Source organism: Coregonus lavaretus (genome assembly GCF_964263955.1).
Source record: "Coregonus lavaretus genome assembly, chromosome: 13".
NCBI lineage: Eukaryota > Metazoa > Chordata > Actinopteri > Salmoniformes > Salmonidae > Coregonus > Coregonus lavaretus.
The window spans coordinates 25,542,604-25,568,617 of NC_140000.1; the positions used below are offsets into that span (position 1 = coordinate 25,542,604).

The 26,014-nt window shown below is 44.3% G+C and overlaps 2 pseudogenes across 2 annotated transcripts; both read left to right on the top strand.

Moving 5' to 3' along the window:
* Positions 1-676: 676 nt before the first annotated feature.
* On the top strand, positions 677-6,667 carry LOC311140519 (sialic acid-binding Ig-like lectin 14; annotated as a pseudogene). Its single transcript has 8 exons — positions 677-777; positions 985-1,341; positions 1,563-1,883; positions 2,132-2,389; positions 2,509-2,743; positions 5,997-6,076; positions 6,235-6,343; positions 6,556-6,667. The product of its transcript is annotated as a sialic acid-binding Ig-like lectin 14 (transcript).
* Positions 6,668-12,448: 5,781 nt separating this feature from the next.
* LOC311139993 (myelin-associated glycoprotein-like) lies at positions 12,449-21,312 on the top strand (annotated as a pseudogene). Its single transcript has 9 exons — positions 12,449-12,494; positions 13,103-13,451; positions 13,770-14,061; positions 14,452-14,687; positions 14,851-15,024; positions 15,309-15,408; positions 16,084-16,186; positions 20,402-20,455; positions 21,152-21,312. The product of its transcript is annotated as a myelin-associated glycoprotein-like (transcript).
* The last annotated feature ends 4,702 nt before the right edge of the window (positions 21,313-26,014 follow it).

Below are 26,014 nucleotides of genomic sequence, written 5' to 3' on the forward strand. Positions count from 1 at the left end.
ATTTATTGACTCACTACTGGAAGTCGCTCTGGATAAGAACATCTCCTAAATGACTAAAATGTAAATGTTAACCAAGGTGGTTTACTGGGTTGGTTGATTATGGTCTATATACAGTACAGTATGGCTGGACGGTAAACAGTACAGAGGGACTTCCTGGATTGTAGCACCAGGAAAGAGAGAGGAGGAAGAGACTGGGAACATGAAGTGACAGTTCACACCCATTAGAGTCTCACACAGGGCTCCTGATCAAGAAGAGGAGAAAGCACACAGAGAGGTAATGTGCTGATTAAGTCTACTTTTCTGCATGGATCGAAAGACAAGCTATTTAACCATTATATAGTTTTGTCTCGTTACATTGAATGACTGTTAAAACTTGATTATGACTACGTAATGTAATGGTAATGTTCTATTAATCATTTAGGGCATTGCAACCCATTGCTTCATAAGGCTTTATATAGCCTAGGCATAATTATTTATGAATGTGGTTAAAGATATTTATGAGCAGATATTAACGCCTATGTCGGGCATTATAATACATTATATGGAGTCACTCATAAGGAGTTGTTATTATCACAACACCATTTAATATTTTAGTTCACACTTATCTTGTGCTCCAGACCAGTAGACACAGACAGAGATAGTGACCATACAGAAAGAGGAGAAAGAGGAGAGAGACCCCAGTGCTGTGGTTGATTCATCGAGGCAGTAGAGGCAGGATGTGGGTCCTCATCTGGGCAGCTCTACTTCTCTCTCTGACAGAGAGAACCACATGCAACAGTAAGGTCCCTTTTATCACTACTATTGGTAATGTAATAATCATTAGTAGATGTGGTAGTAGTAGTGGTATGGCAAATATCTCAATAGATACTATATCATACAAATGTTACGAACAAGTGAAGTAGTATCCAAGTGCTTTCTGCATTACTCATGGCTGTATTAATTTCCCTCCATCAGAACAGCCACAAACACCACCACCAACAACAGCATCACCCTGGACCATCACCTTCAGTCCAGCAGAGATAACAGCAGAGATGGGACTATGTGCTGTTATTTCATGTACCTTCAGTCATGCAGAGAACTTCAATCCTACTGCAGCAATATGGTTTAAATGCTCTAAAAATGGCAAATGTGATCAGGATGAAAACATAATTATCCACTCTGAAACGCCCTCTAAAGCTCAGGAGGGTTACAGAAAGAGAGTGTCTCTACTGGAGACTGATCTGACAAAGAAGAACTGTAGTGTAATCATCAACAACATCAGAAAGAATGATGCTGGAGAGTATCAGTTCAGACTGCTAAGTGCATATACATACTCCAAGAAAGTGAAAATCACAGTGAGAGGTATTTCATGACTATTATTGTCAGTTACAGTGACAGACTATTACTGTAGTTCATTGTATACAGTACACACTTGCCAAGTTCCCTCTCAAGATGTCATTACTGGGAAGACTCCTATTCAGACTTAGCACATCAATGCTGCTCTCCTTTGGCTGATTATGTGTCACTGCTGTTTAGTACACATATGTAAAACTCACTTCTGTGTTTGTATTTCCTGTCTCCAGCTCTGACCCAGAAGCCCTCAGTGTTGACTCCTCCTCTGACAGAGGGAGAACCAGCTACTCTGACCTGCACTGCCCCGAGGATCTGCTCTGGAACTCCTCCTAACATCACATGGACATGGAGAGGGACAGGAGACAACATCACTGAGCTCAGAGACAATACCACCATACAGAAGAGAGAGGACCTGACCAGCGTCACAACATCCCACTTCTCAACTTTGACCTTTACCCCCTCAGCTGAGCACCACAACATGAAGGTTACGTGTCAAGTAACCTTTCAGAAAAATCATCAAATTGAAGAGACAGTAACTTTGAATGTGACATGTGAGTACCATGTCACCTACATTTTACATTAAACACCTTATTCCAGAAAATCTTTGAAACCTAGGAATAACCTTGATAACAAGCAGATGATACAATATGCAGGCTATACGCAGTTATGTCATGGCTTTGACCTTTTCCCTTGCTTTTTAATCATGATCCATTGTAATTAGTCCCTCAACCAATATAGTTAGAATTTAGTGTATGTGTAACAATTAAACAAATAAAATTAGAAACTCTATGCACTAAAGATGTGAAAGACCCCCAAATAACTGGAAATAAAACAGTGAAGGAGGATGGTACCCTGGATCTGACCTGTAATGTTGACAGTTACCCACCATCTGACATCACTTGGAGTAAGAACAGGACAAGTGCCCCACTTCAGAATTACACTTAAAATGCCACTCTCACCATCTCCAATGTGACAAGAGAACGTGCTGGGGAGTATGTGTGTACAGCGCAACACCTCAACAGGACTATGACAGCTTCCACTGTTGTCACTGTGATGTGTAAGTACAAACAGTACAAACTTGATTGAAATATACAAACTCATTTCATATTTTAAGATCTGGAATTGTTTTTAGCATCAATCTATCACTGATCTCTCTCTCTTCACTGTCTTTTCCAGACCATCCTGTGATTCTTCCTGGCTCTGGGTGTGTGGATCAGGCAGAGGTCATGACCTGTGTGTGTGTCAGTCAGGGGGTTCCCTTACCCCTCATAGAGTGGCCACTGCTGGAGCTCAACACAGAGAAGTACAGCCTCACTACATCAGTGTTCGGGTCCTCAGTGAACAGCACCATCTGCCTGCCTGTTAGAAACCACACCAACAACACCAGTGTGTCAAGGTTGGCTGTAGGTGGGTGTATGGGTGGAATCAAGCGCAGGACACCGAAGTCAATAATCCAAAAGACTTTAGTCAAAATTACCAATAAGGCAAACAGGAAAACTCGCCCGAAGGCGGAACGACGCACGTAGGCGACCAAAATAAAGGCGCACGAAAACAGGTGCGTAAATACGCTCCAGCGCAGTGGAGTAGAAAGCTCAACCGAGCGAAATAGTCAAGCGACCAGCAAATACGACAGTACACGAAACAATAACACACAACACCTGACAAACACAACGAGAACTAAATAGGACACTAATGACACTAAATGATAACAGGTGTGAAAACAATCAGACAAAAGCAAAAGAACATGAAACATACAACGGTGGCAGCTAGTATTCCGGAGACAACGAACGCCGAAGCCTGCCCGAACAAGGAAGAGAGGCAGCCTCGGCCGAAACCGTGACAGTACCCCCCCCTTGACGCGCGGCTCCAGACGTGCGCCGACTCCGGCCTCGGGGACGACCCGGAGGACGCGGAGCAGGGTGCGTCGGGTGCCCACGATGGAATTCCGTCAGGAGAGACGGGTCCAAAATGTCTCTCCTCGGCACCCAGCACCGCTCCTCCGGACCGTACCCCTCCCACTCCACTAGATACTGGAGACCCCCCATCCGACGTCTCGAATCCAAGATGGATCTCACGGAGTACGCCGGTGCCCCCTCGATGTCCAATGGGGGCGGAGGAGTCTCCCTGATCTCACTGTCTGCAAGTTCTCCCACTTAAAAAGATGAGAGAGGCCTGTAATTTTCATCATAGGTACACGTCAACGATGACAGACAAAATGAGGGAAAAAAATCCAGAAAATCACATTGTAGGATTTTTTATGAATTTATTTGCAAATTATGGTGGAAAATAAGTATTTGGTCAATAACAAAAGTTTCTCAATACTTTGTTATATACCCTTTGTTGGCAATGACACAGGTCAAACGTTTTCTTTAAGTCTTCACAAGGTTTTCACACACTGTTGCTGGTATTTTGGCCCATTCCTCCATGCAGATCTCCTCTAGAGCAGTGATGTTTTGGAGCTGTCGGTGGGAAACACAGACTTTCAACTCCCTCCAAAGATTTTCTATGGGGTTGAGATCTGGAGACTGGCTAGGCCACTCCAGACCTTGAAATGCTTCTTGCGAAGCCACTCCTTCGTTACCCGGGCGGTGTGTTTGGGATCATTGTCATGCTGAAAGACCCAGCCATGTTTCATCTTCAATGCCCTTGCTGATGGAAGGAGGTTTTCACTCAAAATCTCACGATACATGGCCCCATTCATTCTTTCCTTTACACGGATCAGTCGTCATGGTCCCTTTGCAGAAAAACAGCCCCAAAGCATGATGTTTCCACCCCCATGCTTCACAGTAGGTATGGTGTTCTTTGGATGCAATTCAGCATTCTTTGTCCTCCAAACACGACGAGTTGAGTTTTTACCAAAAAGTTATATTTTGGTTTCATCTGACCATATGACATTCTCCCAATCCTCTTCTGGATCATCCAAATGCACTCTAGCAAACTTCAGACGGGCCTGGACATGTACTGGCTTAAGCAGGGGGACACGTCTGGCACTGCAGGATTTGAGTCCCTGGCGGCGTAGTGTGTTACTGATGGTAGGCTTTGTTACTTTGGTCCCAGCTCTCTGCAGGTCATTCACTAGGTCCCCCCGTGTGGTTCTGGGATTTTTGCTTACCGTTCTTGTGATCATTTTGACCCCACGGGGTGAGATCTTGCGTGGAGCCCCAGATCGAGGGGGATTATCAGTGGTCTTGTATGTCTTCCATTTCCTAATAATTGCTCCCACAGTTGATTTCTTCAAACCAAGCTGCTTACCTATTGAAGATTCAGTCTTCCCAGCCTGGTGCAAGTCTACAATTTTGTTTCTGGTGTCCTTTGACAGCTCTTTGGTCTTGGCCATAGTGGAGTTTGGAGTGTGACTGTTTGAGGTTGTGGACAGGTGTCTTTTATACTGATAACAAGTTCAAACAGGTGCCATTAATGCAGGTAACGAGTGGAGGACAGAGGAGCCTCTTAAAGAAGAAGTTACAGGTCTGTGAGAACCAGACATCTTGCTTGTTTGTAGGTGACAAAATACTTATTTTCCACCATAATTTGCCAACCAAATCCCAAAGAAGAAGAAGGATGCAAATGCACATCGCTTGACCCGTATGGAGAATGTGAAAAAGGAGCAAAGTTCATCTTTATTATTGATGTTTGATGAAGAGTATCTACCACCCTATGTAAAGCTGGGATATATAATATACCCCATAAGAGAGTTTGTGTAAAACCTGATGCAATGCAAGAAATGTAAAAAGTTTGGCCACATGTCAAGTGTTTGCAGACGGAAGGAATATGTTATTGAAGACCATGTGAATGTAAAATGTTGTAACTGTGGTGGGGGTCATATTCCTGAATTCCCAGAGTGCCCTGTTAGGGCACGACGCCAGGACAGCGGAGTCACTCACCACCTTCCGGAGACATTTGAAACCCCACCTCTTTAAGGAATACCTGGGATAGGATAAAATAATCCTTCTACCCCCCCCAAAAAAATTGTAAAGTGGTTATCCCACTGGCTATAGGGTGAACGCACCAATTGGTGAGTCGCTCTGGATAAGAGCGTCTGCTAATGACGTAAATGTGCCCTTGAGCAAGGCACTTAACCCTAATTGCTCCTGTAAGTCGCTCTGGATAAGAGCGTCTGCTAAATGACTAAAATGTAAATGTAATGTCTTGGAGTGGGCCAGCTACCACCGGCCTGAGAAGGGACACATGGAACGAGGGGTTAATACTTTCAAGGTTGGCTGTAGGTGGGTGTATGGGTGGAATCAAGCGCAGGACACCGAAGTCAATAATCCAAAAGACTTTAGTCAAAATTACCAATAAGGCAAACAGGAAAACTCGCCCGAAGGCGGAACGACGCACGTAGGCGACCAAAATAAAGGCGCACGAAAACAGGTGCGTAAATACGCTCCAGCGCAGTGGAGTAGAAAGCTCAACCGAGCGAAATAGTCAAGCGACCAGCAAATACGACAGTACACGAAACAATAACACACAACACCTGACAAACACAACGAGAACTAAATAGGACACTAATGACACTAAATGATAACAGGTGTGAAAACAATCAGACAAAAGCAAACGAACATGAAACATACAACGGTGGCAGCTAGTATTCCGGAGACAACGAACGCCGAAGCCTGCCCGAACAAGGAAGAGAGGCAGCCTCGGCCGAAACCGTGACACAGTGTGGAGTGTGTCAGCAGAAATACTGTGGGTGTAGTGAGAGGGAAGTTGCAGGAAACGCAAGAAGGAAGGAAACAGAGAGGTGCTATAATTTAAAGAAAAAACATGCAGATATTTTTTCCCGTAGACAGTATTAACTTGGCACAGATTGCAATTGTATTGTGTCAAGGTTGTGGTGTGGTTATTACATGAGGTCTAAGATTGCTCTAATGACACTGTTTCTCTCTTCATCAATTGTAGATCTTTCTGAAGGATGTGGGAATGCAGTTCTCCCCTGGACCATAGCTGGTGTGTCTCTCAGTGTGACTGTTGCCATCCTCATCTACCTGTCTTCAAATGCTTACATACGGTAGGATCCTTTTCACTTATTGCACAATAGAGACAAAATTATGTAGAATATAGAAGTATTTTTACATGAAAAGGAAACTTTATTTCTCAAAGTATCTGTTGTAAACCCAGACACTGTCTGATAAGATGCTTGCTATAGGCCTAGATTTACTTTTTCTGAGTGCTAGAAGTAACTTAACCCTTCCACTTGTTTTTTTCTTGTGGTTCTCAAAGGATGCAAGGTATGAATGGGAAGCCAAAAGAAGAGGAGAGCACCTACATCTCATTGGATAAAAAAGACATGACTCAGGAAGAGTATGAGGTCATTGCCAGGCGTCCAAGATGATTGAGTACCTGTTCTTCCCCCCCACTCCTAAGCTTATGCTGAGATCATTTTCATGTGAAATAATTCACTTTTCTTCTTAGTAAAGTTTCAGATTTGTATGCATTAAATGAAAAAGTTAAGAGGCATAATTTTTAATCATAAAAATTATTTTGAATTTCATGGAAAAGCGCACAAGTACTGTATGATAAGTGAATGAAAAAGTCCATACGTTTTTCTATTTTTACTTTAGATAAACTATGTGAATAAAATATGGAGATATTATGATTCTATGCACTCCGCACTACCGTCCTGAAACTGTACATTTGCTCATTGCACTCTGTACATTGCTGTAGATTCCTGTAGATTCCTTCACCTGCCAATTTGCACTCTGCCACTGGGGCATTCTCTGACTTCAATGTATATATTTCCATTCCATATTGTGGTGAAAAAAAGATGTGTGATGTAGTTACTGTAAACAATGGAGAGGTAGCTTAAGATTAACTGTTAATTAAGTAATGGAGAAACTGTATAAAATAATATATATGTATATATATATATATATATATATATATATATATATATATTGTGACGTCACGAGAGGCTACACAGCTTTCAGCGGGATTGCTCAAGTAGTGCAAGGAGACAAGGTTCAAACAAAACAAGGTTTTTATTAAAGGTCTTGGGAAATTAACGAAAATATAACAAAATTCTGTTCTCTTGTGGCTCTTTAAGGGTTAACAGTTCAGGGATGTCTCTTCCACATCCAAAATCATAATTCTCACTCGCTCAGATAACTTTTCCCCAGCCTTACTGTAGTCCACGTTGCAGCTAGTGGCCAACCCAGCAAAAAGTCCTTCCAAATGTCTCTCCCGTATTTCCACAGGCGAATATATCCAAAGGTGAGTATTTCCCAAAGGTAAGTATCTCCAAATCCTTATATTCCTCATGGAAGTGGACGTGCAGCACTCTTGTCCTCCAGAGAGCCCAGGTTGGAGACTGTGTTTCTTCACAACCCACCCACTTCCTCTCAGTGTCTCTTCCCTTCCAAACCTTCAGCTCATCAGCTCCTGATTTGTTTCAGCTGCGTGGGAAGATTGGCCCTAGAGGGGTGGAGTTCCCGACCATACCAGCAGATGGAGCCATAGCTGTCTGGGTTTGCAGCCATCTCAGGGGGATGTAACGTCCCTCCAGGACACAGCCTCTCGTGACATCACACAATATATGTTGCTATTTCTTCCTTACAATTTTGGAGATGTGTTGAGAATACAGATTACAAACTTGCCACATTTACTGTTGTATTCTTCATTTATTGTTGCTTGGAATCTAAGAAAGTTGTATTTTGAAAGGATTAGTCACCAGGCCATCAGACATTTAGAACATCCAAAGAGAAGACGTATCCAGAGACCTTAATAATAGTAATGAATATTGTAAAGAAAATATACAACTATAATGTCCATGTGGAGGCATGAGGCCTGTTCTGATCGGAACATTTTCTAACAGCAGCAACACATATTTTAGGGATTATAGTTCAAATGTAAGTATTTAGAAGTAAAAACCCACCTATACAAATATAGTAAGGGTGGGGGCACTTAAACACAGTCTTACAGTGGGGAAAAAAAGTATTTAGTCAGCCACCAATTGTGCAAGTTCTCCCACTTAAAAAGATGAGAGAGGCCTGTAATTTTCATCATAGGTACACGTCAACTATGACAGACAAAATGAGGAAAAAAAATCCAGAAAATCACATTGTAGGATTTTTTATGAATTTATTGGCATATGATGGTGGAAAATAAGTATTTGGTCAATAACAAAAGTTTCTCAATACTTTGTTATCTACCCTTTGTTGGCAATGACACAGGTCAAACGTTTTCTGTAAGTCTTCACAAGGTTTTCACACACTGTTGCTGGTATTTTGGCCCATTCCTCCATGCAGATCTCCTCTAGAGCAGTGATGTTTTGGGGCTGTCGCTGGGCAACACAGACTTTCAACTCCCTCCAAAGATTTTCTATGGGGTTGAGATCTGGAGACTGGCTAGACCACTCCAGGACCTTGAAATGCTTCTTACGAAGCCACTCCTTCGTTGCCCGGGCGGTGTGTTTGGGATCATTGTCATGCTGAAAGACCCAGCCACGTTTCATCTTCAATGCCCTTGCTGATGGAAGGAGGATTTCACACAAAATCTCACGATACATGGCCCCATTCATTCTTTCCTTTACACGGATTAGTCGTCCTGGTCCCTTTGCAGAAAAACAGCCCCAAAGCATGATGTTTCCAACCCCATGCTTCACAGTAGGTATGGTGTTCTTTGGATGCAACTCAGCATTCTTTGTCCTCCAAACATGACGAGTTGAGTTTTTACCAAAAAGTTATATTTTGGTTTCATCTGACCGTATGACATTCTCCCAATCCTCTTCTGGATCATCCAAATGCACTTCAGACGGGCCTGGACATGTACTGGCTTAAGCAGGGGGACACGTCTCGCACTGCAGGATTTGAGTCCCTGGCGGCGTAGTGTGTTACTGATGGTAGGCTTTGTTACTTTGGTCCCAGCTCTCTGCAGGTCATTCACTAGGTCCCCCCGTGTGGTTCTGGGATTTTTGCTCACCGTTCTTGTGATCATTTTGACCCCACGGGGTGAGATCTTGCGTGGAGCCCCAGATCGAGGGAGATTATCAGTGGTCTTGTATGTCTTCCATTTCCTAATAATTGCTCCCACAGTTGATTTCTTCAAACCAAGCTGCTTACCTATTGCAGATTCAGTCTTCCCAGCCTGGTGCAGGTCTAAAATTTTGTTTCTGGTGTCCTTTGACAGCTCTTTGGTCTTGGCCATTGTGGAGTTTGGAGTGTGACTGTTTGAGGTTGTGGACAGGTGTCTTTTATACTGATAACAAGTTCAAACAGGTGCCATTAATACAGGTAACGAGTGGAGGACAGAGGAGCCTCTTAAAGAAGAAGTTACAGGTCTGTGAGAGCCAGAAACTTGCTTGTTTGTAGGTGACAGAATACTTATTTTCCACCATAATTTGCAAATAAATTCATTAAAAATCCTACAATGGGATTTTCTGGATTTTTTTTTCTCAATTTGTCTGTCATAGTTGACGTGTACCTATGATGAAAATTACAGGCCTCTCTCATCTTTTTAAGTGGGAGAACTTGCACAATTGGTGGCTGACTAAATACTTTTTTCCCCCACTGTATGTATGAAGAGGAACTTAACTGCGGTCCACAGTGTTGTAAAAGCTGTGGTCAAACTCAGTATGGCTATCAGATCTTGTTAAAGTAAAAAACGTCATGGGAAACTGAGCTGAAGACCAAGAAGGCATAATGGCTTTTACAGTAATATTGTTTTTAGATAAATTACAGATAGTTCTCTGTACGTACAGTAGTGGTAAATTATGTTGATCTATGACTACATGCACTTCCATTACAACTAACTACACAAAATGACACTGACATTCCCACGGGGGGCCAGTATGAAAAATTTATGCACTCACTAACTGTAAGTCGCTCTGTATAAAAGCGTCTGCTAAATGACTAAAATGTAAAATGTAAAATGTAAATTCATCAGCACCAGGTTAGAGGGAGGAGTTACAGACTGGGGACAGGAAGTGACAGTTTACCTCTCTCTCAGTGTGCTCTCTCCCCCTGTTGACTGTGAACCCTGTATGTGTCTCTGATGGGTGTGATGTGCTGATTCAGTCTTATTCTCTGCATGGCTCAAAAAACTGTTAAAGTACTTGGGAAAAATTGGCAACTCTCTGGACATCACTTGCAATTATTTAACAAAGCTAGTAACTCCTTTGTCATTGGTAGAAACAATTGGTACTTTTTTGTTTTTTTTACAATGAATCTCTATGAGGACTTAAGTAAAAAAGTATGTAATTAGTCTGTTACCATGTAGTTTCTAAATAAATTCCAGACAACTAGCGTAAAATAAAGCATTACTAGGACTTTGACATCTTCTCTCCATGTATTAAATTACAGTTGAAAAAATGTGCTAAGAAGGTTGTAACAATCATAAACGTGTCATGAAACGGTCATGTCAGATGTTATGAATGCCTATGTATTCCCCTTACACAGCTGGTAATGGGATGTGTAGTTATTATTATAACACTATTTATCATATTATTCGATACTCTCTCTGTGCTCCAGACCTGTGAACACAGACAAGGTGACCAGAGAAAGAGGTGAAAGGAGACAGACCCTGGTGTTGTGGTTGATTCATCGAGGCAGTGGAGGCAGGACGTGGGTCCTCATCTGCACAGCTCTACTCTTCTCTCTGACAGAGAGAGCAACATGTCAAAGTAGGGTCCCTTTCATCATTAAAGTATTGTTAATATTGAAATAATTGGTAGTTGTAAAGATGTGGTATTCGTAGAGGTATGGCAATTAAAACCCATTTTCATCTAAACAGATACTGTATCATCAAAAATGCTACGGACGAGTGAAGTAATATCCAAATGCTTCCTGCATTACTCATGACTCTATTAATTTAATAATAATAAGTAATATGCCATTTAGCAGACGCTGTTATCCAAAGTGACTTACAGTCATGCGTGCATACATTTTTTTGTGTATGGGTGGTCCCAGGGATCGAACCCACTACCTTGGCGTTACAAGCGCTGTGCTCTACCAGCTGAGCTAAGGCCCCTCCAGCAGCAGCTCCAGCAGCTGCAAACACATAGAGCATCACCTTTAGCCCAGAGAAAATAACAGCACAGACTGGCCTATGTGCTGTTATTTCATGTACTTTCACTCACCCTGATCACGTCAATATGGTTCAATGCCATACAAATGGCAAATGTGATAAAGGTAAAGACATCTTATTATTTAAAAAAATTTTGACAAGTTGAGGCAGAGGGCTGTCGAGCTGTCTGGGATTGCTTGGGCTCCCTCTAGTGAATATTACTACTATTACGACCACCAAGCTGAAGAATCAGACATTTTCTGTCTTGGATACTTTTCCCTCATTTTGCAATTCAAGGTGATACTCAGTAATTTCTAACATCTTTTTACACACAATCTTCTTGACATATGTCATTGTTGCCTGAAATAAAAGCAACATAGGTTCATTAGAATATGTTTAAAACCATTGCGGTTATATGTTGTTAGCGGTTGATGTTATTTTTCAATAACACAGACCCCAAAGCAAATCAGGGGGAGAAAAATATATTTATTCAAAGAGAATAGTAGTTATGCTGGGAAGTAGATGGTAGATGTTCATTCTTCCCTGTTCCCAATGTTTCTCCACAGAACAAAGAGACAGGATGTAATTTATAGCCTCAAGCCTAGTATGTGGCTGACCAATTAGAATTCCTTGCAATAAAATTTGGCTACTGGCCAAACCCCCAAGTATCCTGTTGCAGGCTCAAAGTATAGAGCATTTGGACCAATGAAAACTTGCCCATGTAGCTATGAATCCCTGGTTGGAACCACTACAAAGATTCTAAACAGATGTTGAACTGAAAAACGACTATTTCCATTGATCGTTAATTCCCTCTTGACCTCTAGTCCTCTATTGACCACTAGTCCTCTTGACCACTAGTCCTCTTGACCACTTGTACTCTGCGTTGTGTATATTTATCTTTGAATATTCTTACAATGTCACCACTACTGACATTAGTTATATGTCACAACAGGTGATATTTTACATATGTCACTATAATGGCATATTCAATATATATCACATAGCATGGGGCTCCATTGGTCCAGAACAGAATGGTAAAGTGTGAAGTAGTTGATGTGTAATTGATGTCTGATGTCTGTTGCAGAGGTCTCTGGTTCAGGGTTAAATAGACACCATGTGGTGTTTGGTGCTGCTTTGGCCGATGTTGCTGATCATCAAAGGTACAACTCCTATGTTTCTCATTCCCTCTTGTCAGTGTGAATATCTTCTCAATTATATCACAATAACTCAGACTGTGGAAATTCCCTTGAAGACTACAGATGTAATACTAGAAATGCAGTAATCTAGATATGCAATTGCAATGTAAAACTGATTTGGTGGTTTTACTGCATTGACCCAGTTGACTTTTAGAGTGTGTCAAACTTATAGCAAACAACACTAAAGCAACAGAGTACAGAGTAGACACAGGGTCCAACTGACACACATGGCAGCAGGGAATCAGCCTACTGTTCCAGTGCTGTTGGATGGCTGGCTGGCGTCCATCTTGGCTCCACCTTGTCCCTCTCACTTAAACAGTGGTGCCAGTGGTAAGAGTGAGACATATGCTTCCTCCACATAGGGTCTCTGCTCTTACCAGCTCACCCAGGGAGAACCTCATGATATCATCCTATGTTCTCTCTCTCGCTTTGTCTCTCTCTGTTCATCTTTTCTCAGTGATTCCATTTGAAACTGTATATGTAGTGTAGATTGATTGTTCATTGATATACAGTTTCGCTCTCAATATTCCCATTTCCAATCTCCCCTCCCTCTCCCTCATTCCCTCTCTCAGATGTCAGTAGCCAGTGGAATGTATGGGTACCAAGGGACGTCTCGGCCATGACCAAGTCCTGCATGGTCATCCCCTTCAGATTCATGTAACTGGCAATACTGTGGCATCCACGGCATCTGGTACTTTGGCCAGCCATACCTCCAGCTCTTCCCACCTGTGGTGTTCAAGACATTGTGCATGAAAGTTACAAAGGAAGTACCAAGCTCATTTGGGACCTGCACCAGAGGAACTGCACCCTGCTCATCAGTAATATAGGTACAGAGCACTCAGGGAGGTACTACTTCTGTGCCGACCTGGACACGTGCCAACATCTACACCTACCCAGACTTCTCTGAGCTCAAGGTGCTGGGTAAGCCTGCTGAGAGAACCTGAGAGGCATTTATTTTTTTAACTATGATTTTTTTCAATCGTAGGTGTCACATTTATGGGCTGGATTGCCATAGCCTGGTACCATATCTGTTGTGATGTCTTGCCAACTATCTGTGGACACTGTTTGGCATTACATGGCCTGACTATGACAATAGGAGTTGGCAAGCACAAATAGATCTGGCACCAGGCTAGGAATGACCTAGCTGTGATTATAATTATTATAGTTTTAATGAGAATAGGTAAATATTGTGAATTGGTGAATTTTAAATCGTTCACTTATGTCCTCTCTGTCCCCCAGACAAGCCCAACATTGACATCCCTGAGGAGATAGTCGCTGACGAGAATCTGGACGTGCTATAATACACACAACTGTCCAGAGAATAGCCCAGAGAGCCAATGGATGTACACAGACTACCTGCCTGAACCCGAGTATACCTCAGACTATGTGGAAGAGAGCAACACAGCCGTACTGTCCAGCACGCTCACCTTCACCCCCAGGCCCATGCACAACGGCCAGCTGCTGGGCTGCAGGGTCTACTACCCCAACACCACCCTGGTCTACGAGAGACTCATCTCTCTGGACGTCAAGTGTAAGTGACCAACTGACCAACAGGGGACACATTATGTAATGTGGGGGATTATATAAATATAGAATAACTAATCCTGACTACTACACCAAATGTAATAGTAGCAGTGTTACATATATTTCTGACGCACACATTGTAGAACCATTGTCAATATCTACAGTCATCCATTATTCTCCATCTACAGTAGAAGTATAGCAGCTTGATTTAGCAATACATTGCATGATTATGACATGCATAGGGTATGTTAGCCTGGCATCCAAACCTGTTTTTCTACGTGTCACCTTTGTTTTTCTTTGAGAAAATGATGAGTGCAGCATTGGGTCTGGTTTAACCAGGTTATACACTTGTCACTTTTACAAGTCTAACCCCACCTTCCCCTTCCTCTCACCCCAGATGCCCCTAGCTCGGTGTGGGTGAACGTGTCCACGGAGGTGATGGAGGGCAGCTCCGTGACCCTGCACTGTGAGGTGGACAGTAACCCTCCTCCCAGGATCTCCTGGCTGTTTGGGGACCAGGAGCTGCTGTGGGACACGTCCTCCAATGCCTCGCTCTCCCTGGAAGACTTAACCCCGCTCAGGATTGCATCTACACCTGCGTGGGGCATAACGGCAACGGCGTCATGAAAAATAGTTACATTTAACCATTGTAGTTATATGTCAACCAAGCTGACATTTTAGTTTATGTGACTTGCTGTGACATATTTCTTATAAGTAGTGACGCGCGACATATATAATGACGTATTAGTTATGTGATAAACCAGGCCCATAGCTTCTTGCTCTTGTTTATACACAGTACGTTCTATCCTCTTTAACTTGCTCCTTTGTTCAACTCCTTTCATTCTCCTCCTATCACTACCTTTCATCCCTTCTATGTCCTCCCTGCATGCCGTCAATGCCGTCAATGTGCACTGCAGCATCAGCAACATGTACGGGTCGCAGAGCGTTCTTCTGGAGTTGCAGCAGGAGAGTGAGTACACAAGTTCAGGTTTATGGTTAAATACAGAAAAAAACTGCAAACAATTAAAATGCAATTAATTGTATAGCCGAAAATACATGAGAGATTGAACTGAAATGAGAAGTGTAGTACCTTTATATGATTTCTAGATTGACTTTATAAGTAAGACCACAAACTGGCTACCCCATTGGCTTGATATGGTAATGGCATTATCTTGAATGTAAAAAAGTTATAGTACCATGACCCACCTTCTGTTTCTACACTATCATCAATATGATGTTCTTGTCCAATTTTAGAGAAGTTTAAGATGGCAGTGATTGTTGGCACCATCGGTGGAGTGGCTGTCATCGCCTTCATCATCGCAGCAGTGAGATATGTGGGCCATAACAACAAGAAGTGAGTATCCACCCTTCACTAACTGTGACAGGGGTCGATGTGAGTTACAGGTAGTCATTTCCTGTTTGAATTGACGATAAGGAAACACTTCAGCCTAGCCATCCATTCTAAAACACCTCTGTGTATTCGTGAGTGAATGATTGATCGATGGACGGACCTGAGAATCATCTTCATAAGTTATGCTAATGCAAGAGCGAGTTCATTTAATTTGCCATCACTAGTCCCCTTTCTGAAATCCTCTGAGATGGAGATCCAAAATGGCTGCCTGGTGGAGTGGTGTTAGCAAGCCAGACTAACCGTAGCCTATAGTTTGAAGGCTCTTTTCCCTGCTTTGATACTGCTTTGTACCCTTGATTTGCTTAGCTAAAAATACAGCCATGGTAGCCTACTTAACTAAGGTGCTTCAGCATTATAGCAATACATCACATTCTGACAAAAGCTTTTACAGAATGTCGCTCCAAGAGACGGTGTCAGCTCAACCGCAACTAAACCCATGAAACAATAACCACAACCATGAACGTCGACCATAACCATGAACCATATGCCTGGAGACTATTAACTACGTTGGGAAACAGGCCCTTGTTTTAAAATGGATGCTCAGGCTTGGAGTGTCGCCCTGAGTTAGTTAGTTAGTGGCCATGAGACCGAGTCTGATCTTGTGACTCCATCCCCCAGAGAGAATGGCAACCCTGGGCAGGACCTGTTCTCTAAACTGGAGAAACCAGTGATGTACTACAGCACAGTCAAGAAGGACAAACAATGTTTGAGGAAGAAAGTGGTGAGACATGTTGATGATGATGACTATGAGGATGAGAATGACTATTCTCAGATCTGTCTTAGACGGGAGAATGATAGCTGACCCGTTGCTAATGCTGATACTATACTATACCCGTTCAATTCATGTCCCTTTTTTGATCTACATTCCGTGGAGATACTCATTAATCATCAAAAACCTACAGTCTGTCACACCCTGGCTCTGGGGACTCTTTATGTTGAGCCAGGGTGTGTATATTCTATGTGTTGTATTTCTGTGTTGGCCAGAGTGGTTCCCAATCAGAGGCAACGAGTGTCAGCTGTTGCTGGTTGTCTCTGATTGGGAGCCATATTTATAGAGGCTGTTTTCCCACAATAGTTGTGGGATCTTGTTCCGTTTGGTTTGTTCCAGTGTGATTGTGTTAAACCGTAGACGTCACGTTATCGTTTGTTGTTTTGTTCGTGAGATCACAATAAAGAGTATGTTTGCTTTCAACGCTGCGCCTTGGTCTACTCCGTCTAACGATCGTGACAGAAGATCCCACCATACCAGGACCAAGCAGCGTGTCCAGGAGCAGGCGGCCTGGACATGGGAGGTAGCGCCGGGAAAGGAGCTGGAAAGGTTGACGATGGCCCAGGTGGGCAAATCGTGGTCCTGGGAGGACATGCTCGGGGGCAAGGGGCCATGGGCTAAGATTAAGGCCCTGGCGAGAGAGGAGCAGCGGCGTCAACAGTGTCGTCGTCGGACGGACGAGAGGCAACCCCAGAAATTTTTTAGGGGGGGGCACACGGCATGGGCGACTGGGCAGCAGGAGGCTGCCACAGGGCGAAATGGGAGACGAGGAGAGAAGGCCACCGGGTTACGGGAGCCATTGGTGAGAGGAGGGAAGGAAGTTGTAGAGGCACGGCGAGAGGTACTGAGGTGTATTGCCGGTCCGGTCCGGCCCATTCCTGATCCCTGTTTAAGGCCAGTGGTGTGTGTTCCCAGTACGGTCCGGCCTGTTCCTGCCCCTCACACCAAGCCTACGGTGCGCATCGTCAGCCCGGCCCGGCCTGTTCCTGCTCCTCGCACCAAGCCTACGGTGCGCGTCGCCAGCCCGGCCCGGCCTGTTCCTGCTCCTCGCACCAAGCCTACGGTGCGCGTCGCCAGCCCGGCCCGGCCTGTTCCTGCTCCTCGCACCAAGCCTACGGTGCGCGTCGCCAGCCCGGCCCGGCCTGTTCCTGCTCCTCGCACCAAGCCTACGGTGCGCGTCGACAGCCCGGCCCGGCCTGTTCCTGCTCCTCGCACCAAGCCTACGGTGCGCGTCGCCAGCCCGGCCCGGCCTGTTCCTGCTCCTCGCACCAAGCCTACGGTGCGCGTCGCCAGCCCGGCCCGGCCTGTTCCTGCCCTTCGCACCAAGCCTACGGTGTGCGTCGCCAGCCCGGCCCGGCCTGTTCCTGCCACTCGCACCAGGCCTACGGTGTGCGTCGCCAGCCCGGTCCGGCCCGTTCCTGCTCCACGCACCAAGCCAGGGTTGCGTATCGTCAGCCCGGTCCGGCCCGTTCCTGCTCCACGCACCAAGCCAGGGGTGCGAGTCGTCAGCCCGGTCCGGCCCGTTCCTGCTCCACGCACCAAGCCAGGGGTGCGCATCGTCAGCCCGGTCCGGCCCGTTCCTGCTCCACGCACCAAGCCAGGGGTGCGAGTCATCAGCCCGGTCCGGCCCGTTCCTGCTCCACGCACCAAGCCAAGGGTGCGCATCGTCAGCCCGATCCGGTCCGTTCCTGCTCCACGCACCAAGCCAGGGGTGCGCATCGTCAGCCCGGTCCGGCCCGTTGCTGCTCCATGCACCAAGCCAGGGGTGCGCATCATCAGCCCGGTCCGGCCCGTTCCTGCTCCACACACCAAGCCAGGGGTGCGCGTCGTCAGTCCGGCACAACCCGTGCCTGGGTCACCGGTGCCTGGTCAGGTACCGGTCAGCTGCTCCACACCGGAGCTTAAGCAATCCGCTCCTACGATGTCCAGTCCAGCTCCAGCCAGCGGGGCCAGACCGGACCAGGGGCGCTACGGGGGGATTATTGGAGGGTGGTGGGCGAGCCCGGAGCCGGAACCGCCTCCGAGGAGGAATGCCCACCCAGCCCTCCCCTGGTTTGTTTATGTTTAGGTGCGGTCGCAGTCCGCGCCTTTAGGGGGGGGGGGTACTGTCACACCCTGGCTCTGGGGACTCTTTATGTTGAGCCAGGGTGTGTATATTCTATGTGTTGTATTTCTGTGTTGGCCAGAGTGGTTCCCAATCAGAGGCAACGAGTGTCAGCTGTTGCTGGTTGTCTCTGATTGGGAGCCATATTTTTAGAGGCTGTTTTCCCACAATAGTTGTGGGATCTTGTTCCGTTTGGTTTGTTCCAGTGTGATTGTGTTAAACCGTAGACGTCACGTTATCGTTTGTTGTTTTGTTCGTGAGATCACAATAAAGAGTATGTTTGCTTTCAACGCTGCGCCTTGGTCTACTCCGTCTACCGATCGTGACACAGTCGTGGTCAACAGTTTTGAGAATGACACAAATACTAATTTTCACAAAATCTGCTGCCTCAGTTTTGATGATGGCAATTTGCATATACTCCAGAATGTCATGAAGAGTGATCAGATGAATTGCAATTCATTGCAAAGTCCCTCTTTGCCATGAAAATGAACTTAATCCCAAAAAACATTTCCACTGCATTTCAGCCCTGCCACAAAAGTATCAGCTGCCATCATGTCAGTGATTCTCTCGTTAACACAGGTGAGAGTGTTGACGAGGACAAGGCTGGAGATCACTCTGTCATGCTGATTGATTTAGAATAACAGGCTGGAAGCTTTAAAGGGAGGGTGGTGCTTGAAATCATTGTTCTTCCTCTGTTAACCATGGTTACCTGCAAGGAAACACGTGCCGTCATCATTGCTTTGCACAAAAAGGGCTTCACAGGCAAGGATATTGCTACTAGTAAGATTGCACCTAAATCAACCATTTATCGGATAATCAAGAACTTCAAGGAGAGAGGTTCAATTGTTGTGAAGAAGGCGTCAGGGCGCCCAAGAAAGTACAGCAAGCGCCAGGACCGTCTCCTAAAGTTGATTCTGCTGCGGGATCGGGGCACCACCAGTGCAGAGCTTGCTCAGGAATGGCAGCAGGCAGGTGTGAGTGCATCTGCACGCACAGTGAGGTGAAGACTTTTGGAGGATGGCCTGGTGTCAAGAAGGGCAGCAAAGAAGCCACTTCTCTCCAGGAAAAACATCAGGGACAGACTGATATCCTGCAAAAGGTACAGTGATTGGACTGCTGAGGACTGGGGTAAAGTCATTTTCTCTGATGAATCCCCTTTCCGATTGTTTAGGGCATCCGGAGAAGACAAGGTGAGCGCTACCATCAGTCCTGTGTCATGCCAACAGTAAAGCATCCTGAGACCATTCATGTGTGGGGTTGCTTCTCAGCCAAGGGAGTGGGCTCACTCACAATTTTCCCTAAGAACACAGCTATGAATAAAGAATGGTACCAACACATTCTCAGAGAGCAACTTCTCCCAACCATCCAAGAACAGTTTGGTGACGACCAATGCCTTTTCCAGCATGATGGAGCACCTTGCCATAAGGCAAAAGTGATAACTAAGTGGCTTGGGGAACAAAACATCAACATTTTGGGTCCATGGCCAGGAAACTCCACAGACCTTAATCCCATTGGGAACTTGTGGTCGATCCTCAAGAGGCGGGTGGACAAACAAAAACACACAAATTCTGACCAACTCCAAGCATTGATTATGCAAGAATGGGCTGCCATCAGTCAGGATGTGGCCCAGAAGTTAATTGACAGCGTGCCAGGCCGGATTGCAGTGGTCTTAAAAAAGAACACTGCAAATATTGACTCTTTGCATAAACGTAATGTAATTGTCAATAAAAGCCTTTGACACTTATGGAATGCTTGTAATTATACTTCAGTATACCATAGTAACATCTGACAAAAATATCTCATAACACTGAAGCAGCGAACTTTGTGAAGACCAATACTCAAAACTTTTGACCACGACTGTATATGACCTCTTATGTTAAAGAGAAAATGTAAACTTCCCCAGCCAACTACTGACCTAGCCTGAGAGTCCCAGTACCACTATAGCTATCTATCACAGTACCTCTGGAGTAGCTGCGACCATAGCCTTTCCAAACCACTGTTTTCTGCTTCATCGCTTCTCTGCGTTCTTCTGTCTCTTTTTCTCTTCCCTAACTCTTTCACAGCTTAAGACAGAGCTTCTGGGCTCAAAGTTTACCTCCATTCTAGAGGAGAGTACGGTAAGGTACCTAAACAACCCCACCCCAATCCCAACTCCAGGTCTCAGTGGTAGACAGCATCCCTCACACATCCCAGACAGCAAAATTATATGATGGCCCAAATTCGGCCCTTATCTACAGTATTACGACTTACCATATGGCCCAGTTAACCACTTAGTGTTACGGTCCTGAAGTGGAACCTGCCTGTCAAGGTGGATGTGGCCCACATTCAGACCTAAAGTAGCCCAGTAACTAGGAAAAGTTGTTACGGCCACACAACTCAAGCCAGAGATGGCCCATCAGCAAAGTGCCAACCCTCTCCCAGTCCGCATCTCCTACATTCGGACCAGATCTGGGCCATATGACGCATTGTGGTGCCAGAACTGAGCCATACTGTATGTGTCACCAAACAACCAGATCTGGCTCACAGTCGTCTGCTGTCTGAGATCCGCTTCCATGTGCTGTATTGCCTTTGATTTCCATGACTGCTGTTGTATGGCTGCCTCGATACCAACAGGATATGCTAAACCTACTCAATCTCCTTGTCTTACACCTCTGCTCACCAATAACAACTAACCCTCCTTTATCCTCTCTCAATGTCTGTCATGTTATCACTTTATACGGTCTATGTTCTGAGATGTCAATGGCATTGGTGGCACTGTGCTGGTATAACCTCTGATTCTGAATGGGCCTTCTCTCTTTCCGTACCTTCAACAGGGAGAAGACGGAGATTATCAACCTGTGGGCTCTATGGCAGCCCTGGGGAGGCAACAGCTGAACTACGCCGCCCTGGAGTTTCTGGGGGGGCGCTCCAGGGATGGGGGGGCTCAGGGAGGGGGGATGGCGGCAGTGACTACACCGAGATCAAAGCCAAATGAATCGCGATCCTTCCCTGACCCCTCGTCACCGCGGGACACAGTGGCAGCCATGTTGTCGCCCCCCTCCTCACGTCATTCGCCCCCTCTTCAAACGTCTTCCCCCCTCCCCTGTGGATACCATCACCACACTTCACCATCACACCAAGATCCCCCATCGTATCCCCCCATCCCTGACTCATCTGAATTGACGTCCCCGTTAGTCAACGCCCCGGCCTCCAGGGGGAGCCCCAGTCACATCTCGCCACCCAGGACTGCTGGTAGCTACTTGCAGGGTCGGAACACGGCCCAGTTGACAATGTAAAAAGCTCTTTGTATTATCAGCAGCTGTCGGTCTCCCAGCTCTTACTCTATTGTTCATAGCCACACAATTCACTCACAACAGGTGGAATGTGTTAGCTACTGTACTGTGCTGACTGTATCATCTACATTCAATGTTGCTATTTCCAGCTCTACACCATTAATTGTTTGGCATTGCTATCAAGCTTGGGACACAGTAACACATTTTCTGGGGCTCCCCTTCTGTATGTCACCCTATATCATACTCATAGCTAGCCTGGTTAAACCAGATTGAACGCTGCGCTTACCACTGTTTTCCTGTGAAACGCAGTGGAATCAGTTTGGATACCAGGCTAGCTTGTTCCTGCTCCTGTTCTAAATCTGTCCATTATAGTCCTTCTCCACTGTGTCCGCTGCCAGTCGAAGTGTCAGGGAAAGGGGTGTTTTTTTCTGCTTTTTCCTTTCTTATCCCTATTTCTGACCCTGGATCTGGAGGAAATTAGGGATCTCCTCTCTCTTCCTGATCCAGTGGTTGTCAAAACTGACCAGTGTTCATCAACCATCAGACCTGGTACATATCCAGTTGAAGCCAGTAATCTTCATCTTACATATTCTGTTCCCACATATAGTTCAATAGTGATGTGTGCTGTAACTCAGTAGCTTTTGATGATGATGAGAAATTAATACTTTATTTGATTTTATATATAGAGAGAAGATGGATACTCTTAGAGGTTTGTCAAGCCTTGAACACAAGGTTCTGTTTGTGCAAGAGGTGGCCTGATTTATTTTGTTCTTATGCATTACAAGCACCGATTTGGTTGTGGTTTGCTCTTGGGGAAATGTGCCGGGGTAACACAGATGTTCTATTTATGCCGTTGCCCATGATTTAATTACTAGTATTTTTTGGACGACTTCTCTGTTTTGCCAAGGCTAAGTGTTAACTTATCCTTAAATGGGAACCAATTTTTGGATCAATCTGGCATACATCACTCCACTGTAGCACTCACACATCAGGCCAAAATGGATCTCATTGAGACAAAGTGTGTGTGTGTGTGTGTGTGTGTATGTAAACAGTGCTGAAAGATCAGTGAACACTGATCACTGTGGCTGTTTCAAAGGATCACTTTACCTGAGACCGCTTCTCACAAAATGTATTCTTCAATGGTTGTGAATTGTGAAATCGATGCCTAATCCTGTAGGGTTGTATCAGATGAGGTGTTTGAGTGGCACAAAAGTAAAGCTGATATACCAGTTGGTTGTGCTATTCAAACATACTTGATCAACTCATGTAATGTAATCTACAAGCTCACTAATGGCATAACTAGATAACAATGACTGTTAATACAATATTAATAAGCTGCATATGGATGGGTAAAAGGATACCAGTATACATTATGTAAATAAATATCCTGCATGACTATTATGCTGTCAGCCATATGTGTAAATACACTATGGTATGTACATGCTCAGTATTACAACAATGGTTTACACAGGCAAGTTTTATACAGGTTCGGTAACACTTTAATTTACTTCACTGTCATAAGGGTGACATAACGCTGTCATGACATAACACATGTCATTTTCGGTCATGAAAACTGATGTCAAAATAATGACCCTTTACACTGTCATGACACAAAAGGATATTTATGTAAATTAGTTGGCTATCTGTATGCTAAGCCAATAAGCTGACTTAAGCAAAGATTTGTGCCATGACAGTGTCAAGTCAGCTGTCAAGTTTATGTAAGCTGTAATGACTGTTAATAACATATTTTATGTATTTGTTCTGACATGGGTATGTCACTAGACCCAATGCCAGAACGTTCAAGATGTGTTACCCAACATTGAGACTTGCCAATATGGACATCCGGTTAGTAACACTTACTATCATCAGTTCTCTTGAACGCCTCATGGGGGGTTTATTTATTTCTAAACCTGGAAACAAAATGGAGAAGCGTTGTTCATGTCTTATCTAATTTGTTTGTCACATAGTGGGTTGTAAAGCAGATTTGTACTTTCTTTACTTTGTGGTATTCATTATTATTATTATTGTGATTTTTCTTTATATCTTTGAAACAATAATTCCGATCAGAATTCTGCAATCTTTCTGCAAATTAGCACTGTTATTACTTAATGACAATAAGAGCTCTATGATGATGTTTGATCACTCTCTTTTATTTTACAAGTCTATCACGCCTCAAGCAAAGCTATCTTTCTTTGGTTTGTGGTGTCGAGACAACCATGCTGACATGCTGCGTGGACAAGGAATCCGCTGACACTGTACTTGATTATAAAGGTTTATTATATCAAAGGTTACAGCATCAATTTACAGACTTCTGCAGAAATCCGGAGAACAACTAACCCAATTTCTAATATGATTATTCCCTGTCCCTTTGTTCAAAACCTGGTATATATCCTATGTTCCATAAGATGGGTGGTTTTTTGATAGACCAATTCCTGACCTTCACATAACAGACTCTCCTCTGTTTTAGGGGGGCCCCTATAGTAACACTTTCCAGATGTTTCAGCAAAGCAGAGCAAAGTTCTAGAATGTTCAGATAATACAGGTTCCAAACAAAAAATAAATAAAGTAAACAACAGAGAATGTGACCAGCTCAGTTTATCTATATAGTTTGTATCTGTACTCTCATACCCAAAACAGTAAGGAAAATACACCCTGTTATGATGAGTTTCTCGGGTATCAAAGAATCAAGGATGCAAGGATATACTTAGACATTCTGTGGAGATTTCATACCAAGTATTTATTGAATCACGAGCTCGTGGGTTCATCTAACAAATGGACATGGCTTTGCCCTTCGTCAGTTGAACTAACTAACAAAGAAGAAACTCTCCCTTATATACCCTTTTGGTTCTCATTCCTTTCACATACATCTGGTAACCATCATAGGCCTCCGTGTCTCTGTTATTATTACCCTTTGCCCCCAGGTCACTACATCCTATCCATCAATCACACTATCCTAAACATCAGTAATCTACTTTGACACAATGGAATGTAGACTTCATGGCACCAAACTAATTACCTAGTAACTCTACCTCTGTCCACACAATACTATGACATGACATCATTACACACCCTGAATACTTTCTATATCTCCATGTATTAGTATTACTTTATTAATGAGATGTAGGTACTATCTTCTTCTTTAGCTCTTCTTTTCACCCTTTTTGCTATTTAAGTCAAAAAATCATTGTTATCTGAGATAATTTTAGAGCCAATTTGTGCAGTTCTGAAAATAGTAACATAAAGGAAGCATCTACTGTACAGTAAGTTGCAAACCGTTTTTTAAGATTAAGATCACTTTATTGGTCAATTGCACACAAGGTCCAACCGAAATTTGACTTCCGCTTTTAACCCAACCCCTCCGAAAGACACACATACATACACATGCATAAACATTCGGGAGAGGTGTGGGGGGGCTGCCAAACTGTGCGGTAGGTTGACGTTCATTGTCATGAATCTTGCCCTGGAAGCAGAACGGAGCGAATTCCTCTAGATGGGTCAGCTGCAAAGATTTTTGGTCTTAATTTTAAGGTTGGGGTTAGGCATTAGGATTACTTGTGTGCTTAAGGTTAGGGTTAGTGACCACTCTGCAGAGCTGCTTCCAGAACAAAATTAATGACAAAAGAAACTAACCTGCCACTGGGTGCCAGGGGAGCTGTTGCTGTGGGGGGTTGCTCAAGGGCACAATGGCAGGCAATGGCATCAAGGATTTGATACCAGTAACCCTCCGGTTGCCAGCTCACTTCCCACCAGACATTTCCCATCGGACCTGGAAAATCGAACTGGCAACCCTCCGGGATGCTGGCTCGCCTCTATAACCACTAGGCTACATTCTCTGGTTTCAACCATCAGTTAGCCAAACAGAGCTAAAAAGTTTTCCTTGATTATAATTTACCTCTCTCAGACAGTCCTACCTTGCATAACGTATTGATAAAAAAAAAGCTAAATATAACAATGCTAAGAATTGTATGCCTCCTGACCTTATGCCAAATGTCCCCATGTGTTCAACTGTGGGGTTGTCATGTTGTCTTACAATTTACAAGGACTGGTCAGATAGATAAGGAGGGCCACGTTAAGGCTGAGGGACAGACCAACGATTATCCAGGGAAAGACTGCAACATCCCTCTTCTCTGACCCAGGGATATCTATGGGAAGTGATACACATTAATTGGTACGAAAACACTTTGTTTAATTTATCCAACACTATTCTACTTTAGTTCTACTCTTTACCCCACTAGCTAGGCTTCCATCCCATTTGCGACAGATTTTCATGCGGAATGAAATGTGCAGGTTTCCACCAAACTGACTTGTTGCAGATATAATCAGTGCTTGATGGCGTAGTGCACACAAAATGTACTTTTTCACTTAAGTTGTCATGTACCTAATAACTCTAGTGATAGTTTTGTC